Raw genomic sequence first — 14,763 nt, 5'->3', positions numbered from 1 at the left:
GGAAAAGGTGCTTAATAAGTAACTGTACTTGCATCTATTATTGCCTGCATTCAACTGTCATGGTGACAAATGATGTAAGATTCTGCTATCCAAAACATCTAGGTCCTCTGGGGGTGAAAGAGACAGAAAGGAGATATGGGGAAGGAATTGGAAACTTTACCACATACAAAAACTACTTAAAATTTATACAGCGCAATACTCCTATGTTTCATTTAGGAGAAGAATCATATGTATACTTTAGAGAAATAACCAATTGTACTTTGGGAGGCCAAGTCGGGAGGATAGAGGTCAAGAGATAGAGACCATCCTGGCCAACATGGTGAAACCCCGTCTCTACTGAAAATAAAAAATAAATTAGCGGGGTGTAGTGGTGCACGCCTGTAGTCCCAGCTACTCAGGAGGCCGAGGCAGGAGAATCACTTGAACCCAGGAGGCGGAGGTTGCACTGAGCCAAGATTGCGCCACTGCACTCCAGCCTGGCGACAAAGCAAGACTCCATCTAAAAAAAAAAAAAAAAAAAAAAAAAAAGGAAGAAAGAAATAACCAATTGTATAGCGAAGGCATTTATATTTACAATTCATTACCTATCTGAGAGGTTGAATTTTTTTTTATTATTATTATTATACTTTAAGTTCTAGGGTACATATGCATAACGTGCAGGTTTGTTACATATGTGTACTTGTGCCATGTTGGCATGCTGCACCCATCAACTCATCAGCACCCATCAACTCATCAGCACCCATCAACTCATCATTTACATCAGGTATAACTCCCAATGCAATCCCTCCCGCCTCCCCCCTCCCCATGATAGGCTCCAGTGTATGATGTTCCCCTTCCCGATACCCAGAGGATTATAAATCATGCTGCTATAAAGACACATGCACACGTATGTTCATTGCGGCACTATTCACAATAGCAAAGACTTGGAATCAACCCAAATGTCCATCAGTGACAGACTGGATTAAGAAAATGTGGCACATATACACCATGGAATACTATGCAGCCATAAAAAAGGATGAGTTTGTGTCCTTTGTAGGGACATGGATGCAGCTGGAAACCATCATTCTCAGCAAACTATCGCAAGAACAGAAAACCAAACACCGAATGTTCTCACTCACAGGTGGGAACTGAACAATGAGGTTGAATTTTGAATATGGGTTTCATCGGTACTTCAATTTTTTTCATTTGAAATTGCCTATTCATGTCACCTGCCCATTTTTACATCAAAGAATACTGTCTTATTACTGATATTTTCAAATTTTATTTTAAAATTACATAGATATATTGCATAATAGTGCATAATAGTGGGGGTTGGGCTTCTAGTATACCCATCAGCCAAATAGTGAACACAGTACCCAATAGATAATTTTTCAACCTTTACCCCCACCCCCAACTCTCTCTCTTTGGAGTCCCTAGTGTTTATTATTTTCATCTTAACGTCCATGTGTACCTACTGTTTAGCTCCCACTTATACATGAGAACATGTGATATTTGATTGTCTTTTTCTGAGTTACTTCACTTAGTTAGGCCTCTGGCTCCATCCAGGATATCGCAAAGGATATGATTTCATTCTTTTTACGGCCGCATAGTCCAATCAACCACTTATGGACATTTAGGTTGATTTCATGACTTTGCCATTGTGAACAGTGCTGCAATAAACATATAAGTGCAGATGTCTTTTTTATATACTGGTTTCTTTTCCTTTGTGTAGATATCCAGCAGTGGAATTGCTAAATCAAAAGGTGGTTCTATTTTTAATTATCTGAGAAATCTCCATATTGTTTTCCATAGAAATTGAGACAATTTACATTCCTACCAACGCTATTACTGATTTTTAATAAAAGTGTATATCAAGGCTATTTATTTTGTCATATGTTGCAATAATTCCTCTACCCCAGTTTGTCATTCAGTTTTTATTTTATTTTTATGTAGTCAAATCTTTCCAACAGTTTTTTTCTGGTCTATGTCTCCATATAATAGTCTGTGTCTTCATATCATGTTTAAAAAGACTTTTCTCTTAAACATATGAAAAGGTGCTCAACCTAATTTTTAAGAGAAAATTGCAAATTATAACTACATTGAGAATAATTTCATTTAACAAATGACAATAAGTCAAAAACTAAACACACTCTGTTAAGGACACTATAAAGAAGCAGGCAGCCTCACAGGTTCCAAATGGGGGAATAAATTGGTACAACTATGGGAAACAAGTGGTCAATGTTTTAAAAATTACAAACGCATCTATCTTTTGAAACAGCCATACTTTTTCTGGAAATTTAGCCCCAAAAATATACTTGCATACCTGTAAAATGACACGTAAAATGATACCAATTGCATCACTGTTTGCATTAGTAAAGGATTATGTAAACAACCCAAATGGCCATCAGCAAGGGACTGGATATATAAATTATAGCACATCCAGAGCATGGAATACTATGATCCTATAAAAAATACTGAGGAAAAACATACTGAGGAAGCTCTCTATGTACTGACTAATGTGAAGACATTCCAAATGTATAAAATAAGCGTATAAAGTTTTTAAGTTTAAAAAGCAAGGTACAGAATAGTGTATAGAGTATACTATTTATATCAAAAAAGGCAGAGGACTAAGAATACGTATTTTTATTTCTCAACAAACTCATGAAGAAGCTCTGGAAAGACATATACAATTACAGTGGTTAACTGAGTATGGGAAGGGGGCAGGGGTAATAAAGATGCAGATGGGGAATAATATACCTATTTGTGCTATTTATAGTTTTATTTTTGAACCATTTGACTATATTATTTTAAACTCCTATAGAAATGCTTATCTCAACTCCAGAAATATTATTTACATATTTTCATATTCACCTGTGCTTTAAAAAAAATTTATGGTTTCACTTTTTTTTTTTTTTTTTTTTTTGAGTCGGAGTCTCGCTTTGTCACCCAGCTGGAGTGGTGCAGTGGCACGATCTCGGCTCACTGCAACCTCCGCCTCCTGGGTTCAAGTGATTCTCCTGCCTCAGCCTCCCTAGTAGCTGGGACTACAGGCATGCACCACAATGCCCAGCTTTTTTTTTTTTTTTTTTTTGTAGTGACGGGGTTTCACCATGTTGGCCAGGCTGGTCTTGAACTCCTGACCTCAAGTCATCCACCCACCATGCCCTCCCAAAATGCTGGGATTACAGGCATGAGCCATGAGCCTAGCTATGGTTTTACTTTCTACCTTACCCCCAATAACTGGTTAGCCAGCTACTGCAATTCATTTATTCACTACTGTATTCTCTATCTCACAAATTTGAAATGTCACCTTCACAAGCACAGGTTTGTTTCTGTATGGTACTATAAAATATTTCACTGATTTTTCTTTCTATCCCTGTTCCATAGCACTAGAATTATTTTTTTATGTTACATAATATTTTAAATTTACAGGAAAAGAATAAATTTATAATAATTTTCACATGTTTTCTTACAAGTTCTCATTACTTTCCTTAAAAAAAAAAAAAAAAAGAGGTGGCTAGTCTCATGCATTTATTCCCCCATATAAACTCTGAAATCTTGTCAAGTCCTTCCTTCCTTTCCTTCCCCCAATGATTCCCATTATGGTTTTACAAGAATTGCATTAAATGTATAGATTAATTCAAAGATAAATGACATCCTTATCTTATAGGGTCTGAGCATTCAGTGGGTCTTTTCATTTATTCACATCCTCTTTTACATTCATCAGTAAAATTTTGTGGTTTGCTTCATCTAAGTCATGCACATTTTTAAAAGTTTACTCCTATGCATCTCATTCTTTTGGCTGAAATTGTTAATTAGACCTTTCTCCATTATATTTCCCAACTGCTATTGCTTAAACATGGGAAAGCTATTGATTTTTGTATTATTTATTTTGTAACTGGTCATATTACTGAAACCTCTTCACTATCTCTAATTAAATTTACACTTGATTTATGCCCATATTTTAAAATCTTGATCATTTGTCCCAGATACTGGCATAATTTCAGGGGCCTGACCTTAAATCACATACCTAAAGATAACTAGGGGAGCAAATACCACTTAATATGATTTGCTTTCAAGTTAAATGAATCTTAGAAAAGGATTTAAAAGCCAAAAATCTTAGCTTCCTAATCATAGGACAAGATCAGAGTTGTTCGACATTACCAAATAAGTCTTTGCTGTGGGGGACTGAACTGTGCGCTGTAGGATGTTCAGCAGCATCCCTGGGCTCTCATGCCGGTAGCATCTCCCTAGTCTTGACAACCAAAAATGTCTCCAGATTTGGTCAAAATTCACCCATGGTGGGGCCAACTGTCTCCAGTTGAGAACTACTGAACTAGAAGAAGGGTTCAATATCACAATTTCCTCCATCTAGTGCTATAAGGATCCCCAAATCAGCCTTAATTCCTTTATGTTTAAGAACTTAAGAAAATGCCAACTATCTTAATAAATAGTAGGACATAGAAAATAGCAATTTTTTAAAAAGAGAATAGAGGTAGTGGCCTTACACTACAAGATAGGGGGGCATGCTACAGTAACAAAAATGGTGATACTAGAATAAGAAAAAGAGATCAACAGAACAGAATAGAAAGTCTAGAAGCAGACTCAAGCCAAGTCAAACAATAATTTGGTGTATCAGGAAGGCAGCAATTTCAACTAATGAAAGGATGTCTATTTAACAAAATACAATAGTTCAATTCACTAATCACTTACGGGGAAAAAAATTAAGATTCTTAAAAATATAAAACACAAAATAACCAAAAAAATAAGAATATTGAGATGGAAAGGCCTACATAAATAAGCTTTGAGAGAACCCCTAAAAAATGAAAGTTTTGACAACATAATAACTAAAATCTTAGGCTAGGTGTGGTGGCTCATGCCTGTAATCCCAGTGCATTGGGAGGCCAAGGGGGGAGGATCATTTGAGGCCAGGAGTTCAAGACCAGCCTGGGCAACATAGCAAGACCCTGTCTCTAAAAAGAAAAATATTAGCCAGGCATGGCAGCATGTGCCTGCAGTCCTAGCTACTCGAGAGGCTGAGACAAGACAATCACCTGAGCCCAGGAGTTTGAGGCTGCAGTAAGCTGTGATTGTGTCACTGCACTCCAGCCTGGGCAGCAGAGTGAGACCGTGTCTCTAATTAATTAAAATCTCAAGGACTTCCATTTCAGGGCAGACGGAGTAGCTGTACTTCTCCCTCTTCTTCCCCCTAAATATAACTAAAACCCCAGGACATTATGTATAAAATAGACGTAAGAAGCCCAGGAGTGGTGGCTCACACCTGTAATCCTAGCACTTTGGGAGGCTGAGGTGGGAGGATCACTTGATCTCAAGAGTTCAAAACCAGCCTGAGCAACATAATGAGACTCTGGCTCTATTTCTTAAAATAAAAGAGAGAGAGAGAGAGAGAGAAAAGTAAAATAAGATAAAAAATAAATAAACCTAAGAAGATCCTGAAAGGTAGAAAGAAGAAGGCAAACTGGCTAGGGATTCCAAGACCAAAGGAACAATATGGTGGTGAGTTCCCTAGGTTTTCTTTTTGCCTCATATTTCCCAGGCTTGGAGTTGAACAGGCTGGCAACCCAGAAATGACAATGGGTATAAATTTTTCAAAAAGTCCTAACAAAAAGGTCTGCTTTTTTAGACAAAGGGCAAGGAAGGGCAGCCTAGCAACTCAGAAAACTTTTAGACGATAATCACTCTAACTATAACCAACCACCAGAGAAAAATCTGTGGTCCTATCTGCACTCAGGCCAGCAAACACCAAGTGGACAGCCTAGACACCCACCCTTGTGAGGCTATAAAATGGCATCCCAACACCCTCACCAGGGTGGTGTCAAAGAAGGCCAAATTCGAAGCCAGGTTTTTCATCCCTGCCAGCAGTTAATGAACTCCATTCTCACCTTGTCAGTAGAAACCATATTGGGGGCAGGAATCCCCACTCCACCTAGCAGTAACTTGGAGATCCTCATTTCTGGTGTCCGCTGAGACCACATATGGAAACTGAAGTCCTACTCCCATTCTGCAGTAAAAAGGCAGCATTTTTACTGCCAGAACAATGTCAAATAAAGTCAGCCAAAGCAAAAGGTTTAAATCAGATCCAGAGTCTCATAACATAGTATGAACATATCTAGGTTTCAATTTAAAAATCACAAAGATTTTAAAGAATTCATGTAAAACAAATTCATCAACAAACAATTATAAACACACTTCAAACAAATGAAAAAAACTGCCTCAGCACAAAAAAAGAGAAGAAAGAAAGAGAGAGAGAGACAGAGAGAGAGAGAGAGAAAGAAGGAAGGAAGGAAGGAGAAAGAAAGAAAGAAAGAAAGAAAGAAAGAAAGAAAGAAAGAAAGAAAGAAAGAAAGAAAGAAAGAGAAAGAAAGAGAGAGAGAGAAAGAGAAAGAAAAAGAGAAAGAAAGAAAGAAAGAGAAAGAAAGAAAGAAAGAAAGAAAGAAAGAAAGAAAGAAAGAAAGAAAGAAAGAAAGAAAGAAAGAAGGAAACTCTTGGTAAAGAAAGAGAAGTTATAAAGAACCAAGCAAAAATTTTAGAATGAAAAATTTGTAATAGAAGAAATGCAAAGGTTGGTAGAAGGAACCAGTAGTAGAATAGAAGGAGAGTATAGAAATAAGAATCAGTGAACAGGATGATAGAATAATAGAAATTATCCAATCCAAACAACAGGGAAAAATAGACTGAAAAAAAATTAACAGAGCATCAGGTCCTGTTGGACTATAAGCAAGAACTTAACTTTCATGTCATCAAAGACAAGAAGAGAAAGAGGGTAGCGCTAAAAAGTAAATAATAGCTGATAGAAAAAATAGGTGAAAATGTCCCAAATTTGGAAAGAGGCATAAATGAACAGACTCAAGAAGCAGAGCGAACCCAAAAAGGATAAACACAAAGAAATTTACACAAAGACACATAACAATTAAACTTCTGAAAACTAAAGACAAAGAAAAAAACTTGAAAGCAGTAAGAGAAAAATGGCATCTAACCAAGAGAGAAAAGACTATTTGAATGACAGAGGATTTCTCATCAGAAAGCAGGAAAGCAAGAAAGAAGTAGCCCAATACTTTTCAAGTGCTGAAAGAACTGTTAACTCAGAGAAAACGAAAATATCCTCCAGAAAAAAGAGAGGAAATCAAGGCATTGAGAGATGAAGGAAAGCTCAGAAAATCTGTTGCCAATAGACTACCGTAAAAGTAGTCCCAGCTACTCGGGAGGCTGAGGCAGGAGAATGGCGTGAACCTCGGAGGCACAGCTTGCAGTGAGCCGAGATCGCACCACTGCACTCCAGCCTGGGCGACACAGTGAGACTCCGTCTCAAAAAAAAAAAAAAAAAAAAAAAATGGCTAAAGGAAGTTATTAAAACAGAAAGGAAGTTATAAAAGAAGGAATCTTGGAACCTCGGGAAGTAAAAAACAACAAATAAAAGCAAAAATATGGGTAAATATAATAGGCTTTCCTTCTTACTTTCTGTTTTCTTAATTATGTTTGAAAGCTGAAGCAAAAATTATAAACCTATCTGATATGGCTCTAAATATACGTAGAGGAAATATTTAAGACAATTACATTACAAATGGAGAAGGGTTAAGGGACATACAGGGAGGAACAATTTTTAGACTTCACTCAAACTGGTAAAACAGCAATGCCAGTAGACTGTGATAAGATATATATACTGTATATAATATCTAGGGTGACCGTAAAAGCTATACAAAAAGATACTCTCAAAAACACTATAGACAAATCAAAATGGAATTCTAAAAAATGTTCAAATAACCAATAGGAAGGCAGAAATGGAAAACAGAGAAATGAAAATCGTAATTTAAAAAATGACAGACTTAAGCCCTAATACAGCAATACAATAATTATAGTACATGTAAATGGCCTATACATACCAATTAAAAATTGGTACAGGGAATTAAAAACACAACTCAACTATATGTTGTCTGTAAGAAAGTCACTTCAAAAGTAATGATATAGGCAAGTTGAGTAAAAAGATAGGAAAAAAATATACCATGCAACATTAAACAAAAGAGAGTAGGGAGTAGATATATTATTAGCAGACAAAATAGACTTCAGAACAAAGAAAATTACCATAGACAGAGGAGGATATTTACACAATGATAAGAGGGCCAATCCTCTAAAAAGTCTTAGTAATCATATGTGTATGAACCAAACAACAGAGCTTCCAAATATGTAAAGCAAAAACTGATGAAACTTACAGAGAAATTCACTATTACACAGTTAGAGATTTCAATACCCCTATCTTACCAACTGATAGAACTTATCAGAAAATTAGCAAGGATACAGAAGAACTCAAAAGCATCATGAACCTTCAGGATCTAATTGATATTTATAGAACACTTCACCCAACAAAGCAGAATACACATACTTTTTGCTTTTAAAAATCAATTTATTGGGTATATTTAATATATTCAACCTAATGTTATGGGATACATATAAATAATAAAATAGTTACTATAGTTAAGCAAATTAACATACCCATCATCTTACATAATTATCCATTTTTTGTGTAACAGCAAAAATCTACTCAGTTTTGCAGATACTCTTAATACAGCACAATTTTGTTAACTATAATCCTCATGATGTTATATATTAGATCTCTAGACTTGTTCATCCTACATATCTACTACTTTAAAAAAATGTCAATAGCATTTGGGGTACAAGTGGTTTTTGGTTACATGGATGAATTATATAGTAGTAAAAAAAAACACATACTTTTCGAGCTGGGCATGGTGGCTCACTCCTGTAATCCCAGCACTTTGGGAGCCGACGTGGGCAGATCACTTGAGGTCAGGAGTTCGAGACCAGCCTGGCCAATATGGTGAAACCCTTTCTCTACTAAAAATACAAAATTAGCTGGGCATGGTGGCATGCGCCTGTAATCCCAGCTACTCAGGAGGCTGAGGCAGGAGAATCACTTGAACCCAGGAGGTGGAGGTTGCAGTGAGCCAAGATCGTGCCACTGCACTCCAACCTGGCGACAGAGCGAGACTCTGTCTCCAAAAAAAGAGAAAAAACCGAGAAACACATTTGATGTGACCCTTGAACGGGCTTTTACACAGAAAGGTGAATTATTTCTTTTAACACAGACTTAAATTTATATTTTTTAAAACAAAGTCTGAAATTAATCAGTATTCCCTATCCTTTTTTAACAAACAGGAACTTAGCACACTTTAGCTTCCCTATGCATATCATTACTTTATTAAAAAATAGGAAACAGCTCTGTACTCCCTATCTGTGGCAATCAATAGGAATACTCTATCTCTGCCTTGTTGGGTTTCTCCAGACAACCTCTCTTCCTCTTCTAAGTAACCTATCCTTATCCACACTGCCTAACTACAGGAGCTTAAAGCTGACAAAACTACAGCTTTGTATGTTGAGCCCAGCTTAGTCTTGCTTGGGTGACTCAATGCAAGCACACATATTCAAAGAAAGAAATACTAGATGATAAAGGCCCTCAGCAGAAAGCCCACTAGGCCCCCAAAAATCATCAGAGCTCACTGGAAGGGCTACTAGAAATGAGTAGAATGTTCCCCACCTGGCAGTCCAATCTAAATGGGGCTTACTGCATTAACTAAATGGCTGGAGAGAAAGAAAATAACTGAATGAGTGTTGATGCCCACTAGACTGTTCTAGTCATTTAAATGCATTTGAAGCCTCGGTTTCCTCACTTCTAAAATTCTCACGGTTCCATTAAGTGAATAACCAAAATATTATTTTAAAAATAAGTTTGCAAAGGACTCTTCACATATATTACCTTGTCTAATTTAATTTTATGTAAAGTGCTATGTGAAAGCTTTCCAAAATATAATGCTGGGGTTATCCTCACTGCTGGTGAAGAACCAGCAAATCAAAGATAATTATAGAGCACTATTGAGAGGTGAAGCCAGCTGGGATTCTGGGTCGGGTAGGGACTTGGAGAACTTTTCTGTCTAGCTAAAGGTTTGTAAATGCACCAATCAGCACTCTGTAAAAATGCACCAATCAGCGCTCTGTGTCTAGCTAATTGGGTGGGGACCTGGAGAACTTTTCTGTCTAGTTAAAGGATTGTAAATGCACCAATCAGCACTCTGTGTCTAGCTAAAGGTTTGTAAACATATCAATCAGCACTCTGTAAAAACACACCAGTCAGCGCTGTGTCTAGCTAAAGGTTTGTAAATGCACCAATCAGCACTTTATAAAATGGAACAATCAGCAGGATGTGGGCGGGGCCAAATAAGGGACTAAAAGCTGGCCACCAGAGCCAGCAGCAGCAACCCACTCGGGTCCCCTTCCATGCTGTGGAAGCTTTGTTGTTTCACTCTTCGCAATAAATCTTGCTGCTGCTTGCTCTTTGGGTCCGCACTACCTTTATGAGCTGTAACACTCACCACGAAGGTCCACGGCTTCACTCCTGAAGCCAGCAAGACCACGAACCCACCAGGAGTAATGAACAACTCCGGACGTGCCACCTTTATGAGCTGTAACACTCAACGCAGAGGTCTGCAGCTTCACTCCCGAAGCCAGTGAGACCACAAACCCACCAGGAGGAATGAATAACTCCCGACACGCTGCCTTTAAGAGCTGTAACACTCACTGTGAGGGTCTGCGACTTCACTCCTGAAGTCAGCAAGACCACGAACCCACCATGAGGAGGAAACTCTGGACACATCTGAACATCTGAAGGAACAATCTCCGGACACACCATCTTTAAGAACTATAACACTGGGCCGGGCGCGGTGGCTCAAGCCTGTAATCCCAGCACTTTGGGAGGCCGAGATGGGCGGATCACGAGGTCAGGAGATCGAGACCAGCCTGGCTAACATGGTGAAACCCCGTCTCTACTAAAAAAATACAAAAAACTAGCCGGGCGAGGTGGCGGGCGCCTGTAGTCCCAGCTACTTGGGAGGCTGAGGCAGGAGAATGGCGTAGACCCGGGAGGCGGAGCTTGCAGTGAGCTGAGATCCGGCCACTGCACTCCAGCCTGGGCGACAGAGCTAGACTCCGTCTCAAAAAAAAAAAAAAAAGAACTATAACACTGACTGTGAGGGTCCGCAGTTTCATGCTTGAAGTCAGTGAGACCAGGAATCCACCGGAAGGAACCAATTCTGGACACACTATCAGCTGGCCCAGACAGTGAACATAAACTGGATTTCAAATTATAATTTTAAAAAATTACTATTCATCTAGTTCATGTATCAGCATGCAAATTATCTGCTCTGTGTACTACCTACTGTTATTTCTTGATTCTGGGAGTGTTCTCGGTAGTAGGAAACCTGATCTAGAATCAATAAATGATGGTAGGTCATTTCAGGACACACCACTTTACCACTCAAGTTCTAGACTTTCTTATGTAATAAAAAGGGAAAAAGATAAAAGGAAGCACTTACTGAAACTGAAATCCCTTACCTTCATTACCTAACAACAAACCAAAAAGGTATTTTGATCTCCATTCTATAGCCGAGGAAGCAGAGGCTCTGAGACACTAACTTTCTTAGGGTCAAGCAACTAGTAAGTGAAGGAACCGGACACAATTCTTCTATTTTAATACTAGCTTAAGCAACACATCATTAGGAAGATAAATCTACTGTGTGTCAAAAGGCAGAAACAAAATCAGTTCAAGCCTGGGTACCTATTATAAGCCATTTCAGCATAATGTTTAAGGATTTCTGTCTCAAAAGTATAAATGATTTTGAGAGTAATGATTAATTCCCCCACATTTACTTTGAGAAATGACTGTCAAGAGGTGACTAGCACAGAAGCTTAGCCATATAATTTATTAAAAATTGTTCCTAGTTTCTTAGAAGCAAATAGACTATTCTTCTTTAGAGGCAACATTTTCCCTAAACTGCCTAGTTACTTGACAATCATCAAGTTCCACGAAGGCACTCAACCTTCTCAAGAACATTATGACTGAGAGATCTGGCCTGAAAATTCACATATGATCAGTCATGTTATAAAACCATTTCTATAAATAGCAACCTCTGGCAATACATATAATTGTTTAACACATCATTAATTAGACAGGCAGAGACGCAAAGGAAGTACAAATTCACAGAAGAAACCCCTTGCACCACCAAGATATAAAGTCTTCCAGAAAAAGTACTCAAGAAGAAAGTAGAAAAATCTAAGCCTCAAAGCACAGTAATGACCCTATTTGTCAGTAATAGTTATGCATGCCAACTCTGGAAGTAAAAACTGAATTACTAATGTCTTACTCTAAATGTTTCTGTTCCCAGAGAGAAATTGATAGGGAGAGGTGAAGTTAGCCCAGGCATTTTGAAGGAAACAGAGAGGGATCAAACTTCAAATGGTAATCATCTTATGCCAAAACAAAATATAGGGCTTCTGAAAATGGTGCATTGGTTTCAAGTTCATATCAAACATCTTAAGCAGTATAATTTGCTGATTATCTTTCATATTAAGTTCTTTTTTCCCCCTTCATACTATAGCTTCTCAAAGCCTTAAGGTCAGAATCTAATTTTAAGACCTAGAAAAAGTTTTTATTTTAATCCCAAAACGAGGATCAATTCTTCAAATGTTAAAAGTGTGATATTGCTGAAGACTGTAAATTGCTCGTTTTCAGTGAGAGACTTTAGCAGTTACAAAATTGGAAAAGGAGTGAGTGGGACCAAAGCCAGAAAGAATCAAGAGAGGGAGAATCAGGCCGGGCATGGTGACTGACGGCTATAATCCCAGCACTTTGGGAGGCCGAGGTGGACAGATCATAAGGTCAGGAGTTCGAGACCAGCCTGAGCAACATGGTAAAACTCCGTCTCTACTAAAAATACAAAAATTAGTCAGGTGTGGTGGTGAGTGCCTCTAATCCCAGCTACTCAGGAGGCTGAGGCAGGAGAATCGCTTGAACCTGGGAGGCGGAGGTTGCAGTGAGCCGAGATCGCGCCACCGCACTCCATCCTGGACAACAGAGCGAGATTCCGTCTCAAAAAAAAGAAAGAGAGAGAGAGAGAGAATCTTGGAGGAGCTGAGAAGGACCCAAGGGAGGGCAGAGCGTATGTGTGGGCATGAAGACCTAGGAAGAGGTATGGCTGCTTGGAAAGGGGGTGGAGGAATGCAAGAGAGGGCAGGGAATAGCGGAGGGTAGGTGAGGGGAGGAGAGTGAGTAAAATACTTGAAAGAACTAGCTAAGGAAACTAACTGGTGAATAGCAGTCAAATGCAAAAGACAGCCTCAAAGGTATGCCCATATTTATAAGAATCTTCCCCAAAACTCCGGAAAAGTAGAGCAAAAAAACCCTCAAAAAACAAAAAACTGGAGAATTCTGAAGAATGATAATCATAAAAACATTTTACAAACATACAAGTAAGAAAAGCTGTCATATAAAGACCTCAAAAACTATTATTTACAAGGAAAAACAGATCTGGCTAATATAACTTAAAGTTTATTTTTTAATAGGATGTTCGCTTTTTTCATGGCCTCACTCCACAGAAAATAAAGCAATTAAACATATGCTTCTGAAAAAAAAGCATAATTCTTATGTTTCTAATTTTTAGTTTTTTAATTGTGGTAAAATACATATAATACTTGCCATTTTACCCATTTTAAAGTGTACAATTTTGGTAGTATGAGGTACACTCATGATGTTATTCAACTGTCACAACTATCTATTGACAAAAATTTTTCATCATCCTGAACAGAAACTCTGTACCTACTGAACACTAACTCCCTTTTCCTCCGTCTTCCAGCCCCTGGTAACCTCTATTTTACTTTCTGTCTATGAATTACTCTATTCTAGGTACCTCATGCAAGTGGAATCATAACAATATTTGCGTGATTTATATGAATCTTATCTGTATATTTAAAACAAGCTAAATGTCCAACAGCAATAAGGGAATGGAGATTTTTTAAAAAGTGATTTAGTCATATATTGGAATACTATATAGCAATAAAAAATAACTTTATCTGCATTTAAAAATCTCAAAAACACTGCTGACCAAAAAAAAAAAAAAAAAAAAAATGCTGCTGGGCCAAGCATAGTGGCTACACCTGTAATCCCAGCACTTTGGGAGGCTGAGGCAGGTGGATTGCTTGGGCCCAGGAGTTCGAAACCAGCATGGGGAACGTGGTAAAACCCAGTCCCTACCAAAAAAGAAAAAAAAAATTAGCCAGGTATGGTAACATGTGCCCCAGAAGTCGAGGCTGCAGTGAGCTGTGATCATACCACTGCACTCCAGCTGGGGCGACAGAGCAGACCCTGTCTCAAAAAAAAAAAAAAAAAAAAAGTAAAAAAGTATATTCAACCTAACTCATATGTATAAAGGACACCAGGGCTGATCACTGCCTGCTCTAGCACATAGAAATCTTGATTGTCAAATTCATACATCCAAGAGGGGCAAAAACTTCCAGCTCAGGTCCAGATCTAGATCTGGCCTTCCTGTTAGGCTTCCTATTGAGCTCACTGTTACGTAAGATACAGTTATAGAAATGATTTTAAATAACCCAAGACATCATGGAATAACTATATTAGCACATCTCACATCTCCCTTTACTTTTTTTTTTTTTCTTTTTTTTTTTTTTTTGAGACAGGGTCTTGTTCTGTCACCCAGGCTGGAGTGCAGTGGCGTAATCACAGCTCACTGCAGCCTCAACCTCCCATGCTCAAGCAATCCTCCCACCTCAGCCTCCTGAGTAGCTGGGACCACAGGCACATGGCACCAAGCCTGACTAATTTTTTAATATTTTTTATAGAGATGGGGGCTCCCTATGTTACCCAGGCTGGTCTTGAACTCCTGAGTTCAAGTGATTCTTCTGCCT

The 14,763-nt window shown here is 38.2% G+C and overlaps 1 protein-coding gene across 8 annotated transcripts in view; it reads right to left on the bottom strand.

Moving 5' to 3' along the window:
• LOC105490443 (nucleoporin 62 C-terminal like) overlaps positions 1-14,763 on the bottom strand; it is a 136,038-nt gene that overhangs the window by 52,126 nt on the left and 69,149 nt on the right. Inside the window, exon 1 of one of the 8 annotated variants that reach the window (XM_071088461.1) lies at positions 260-279. The exons of the other annotated variants lie outside the window; for them this stretch is intronic. The gene's annotated coding sequence lies outside the window, so the exon portion shown is untranslated. Of the gene's footprint in view, positions 1-259; positions 280-14,763 lie in introns of those variants that run through there. 8 annotated transcript variants of the gene reach the window in all.

This window comes from Macaca nemestrina, chromosome X (genome assembly GCF_043159975.1).
Source record: "Macaca nemestrina isolate mMacNem1 chromosome X, mMacNem.hap1, whole genome shotgun sequence".
Classification (NCBI taxonomy): domain Eukaryota; kingdom Metazoa; phylum Chordata; class Mammalia; order Primates; family Cercopithecidae; genus Macaca; species Macaca nemestrina.
The sequence above is the reverse complement of the archived record's forward strand: the minus strand, read 5'-3'. Positions and strand labels throughout refer to the sequence as shown.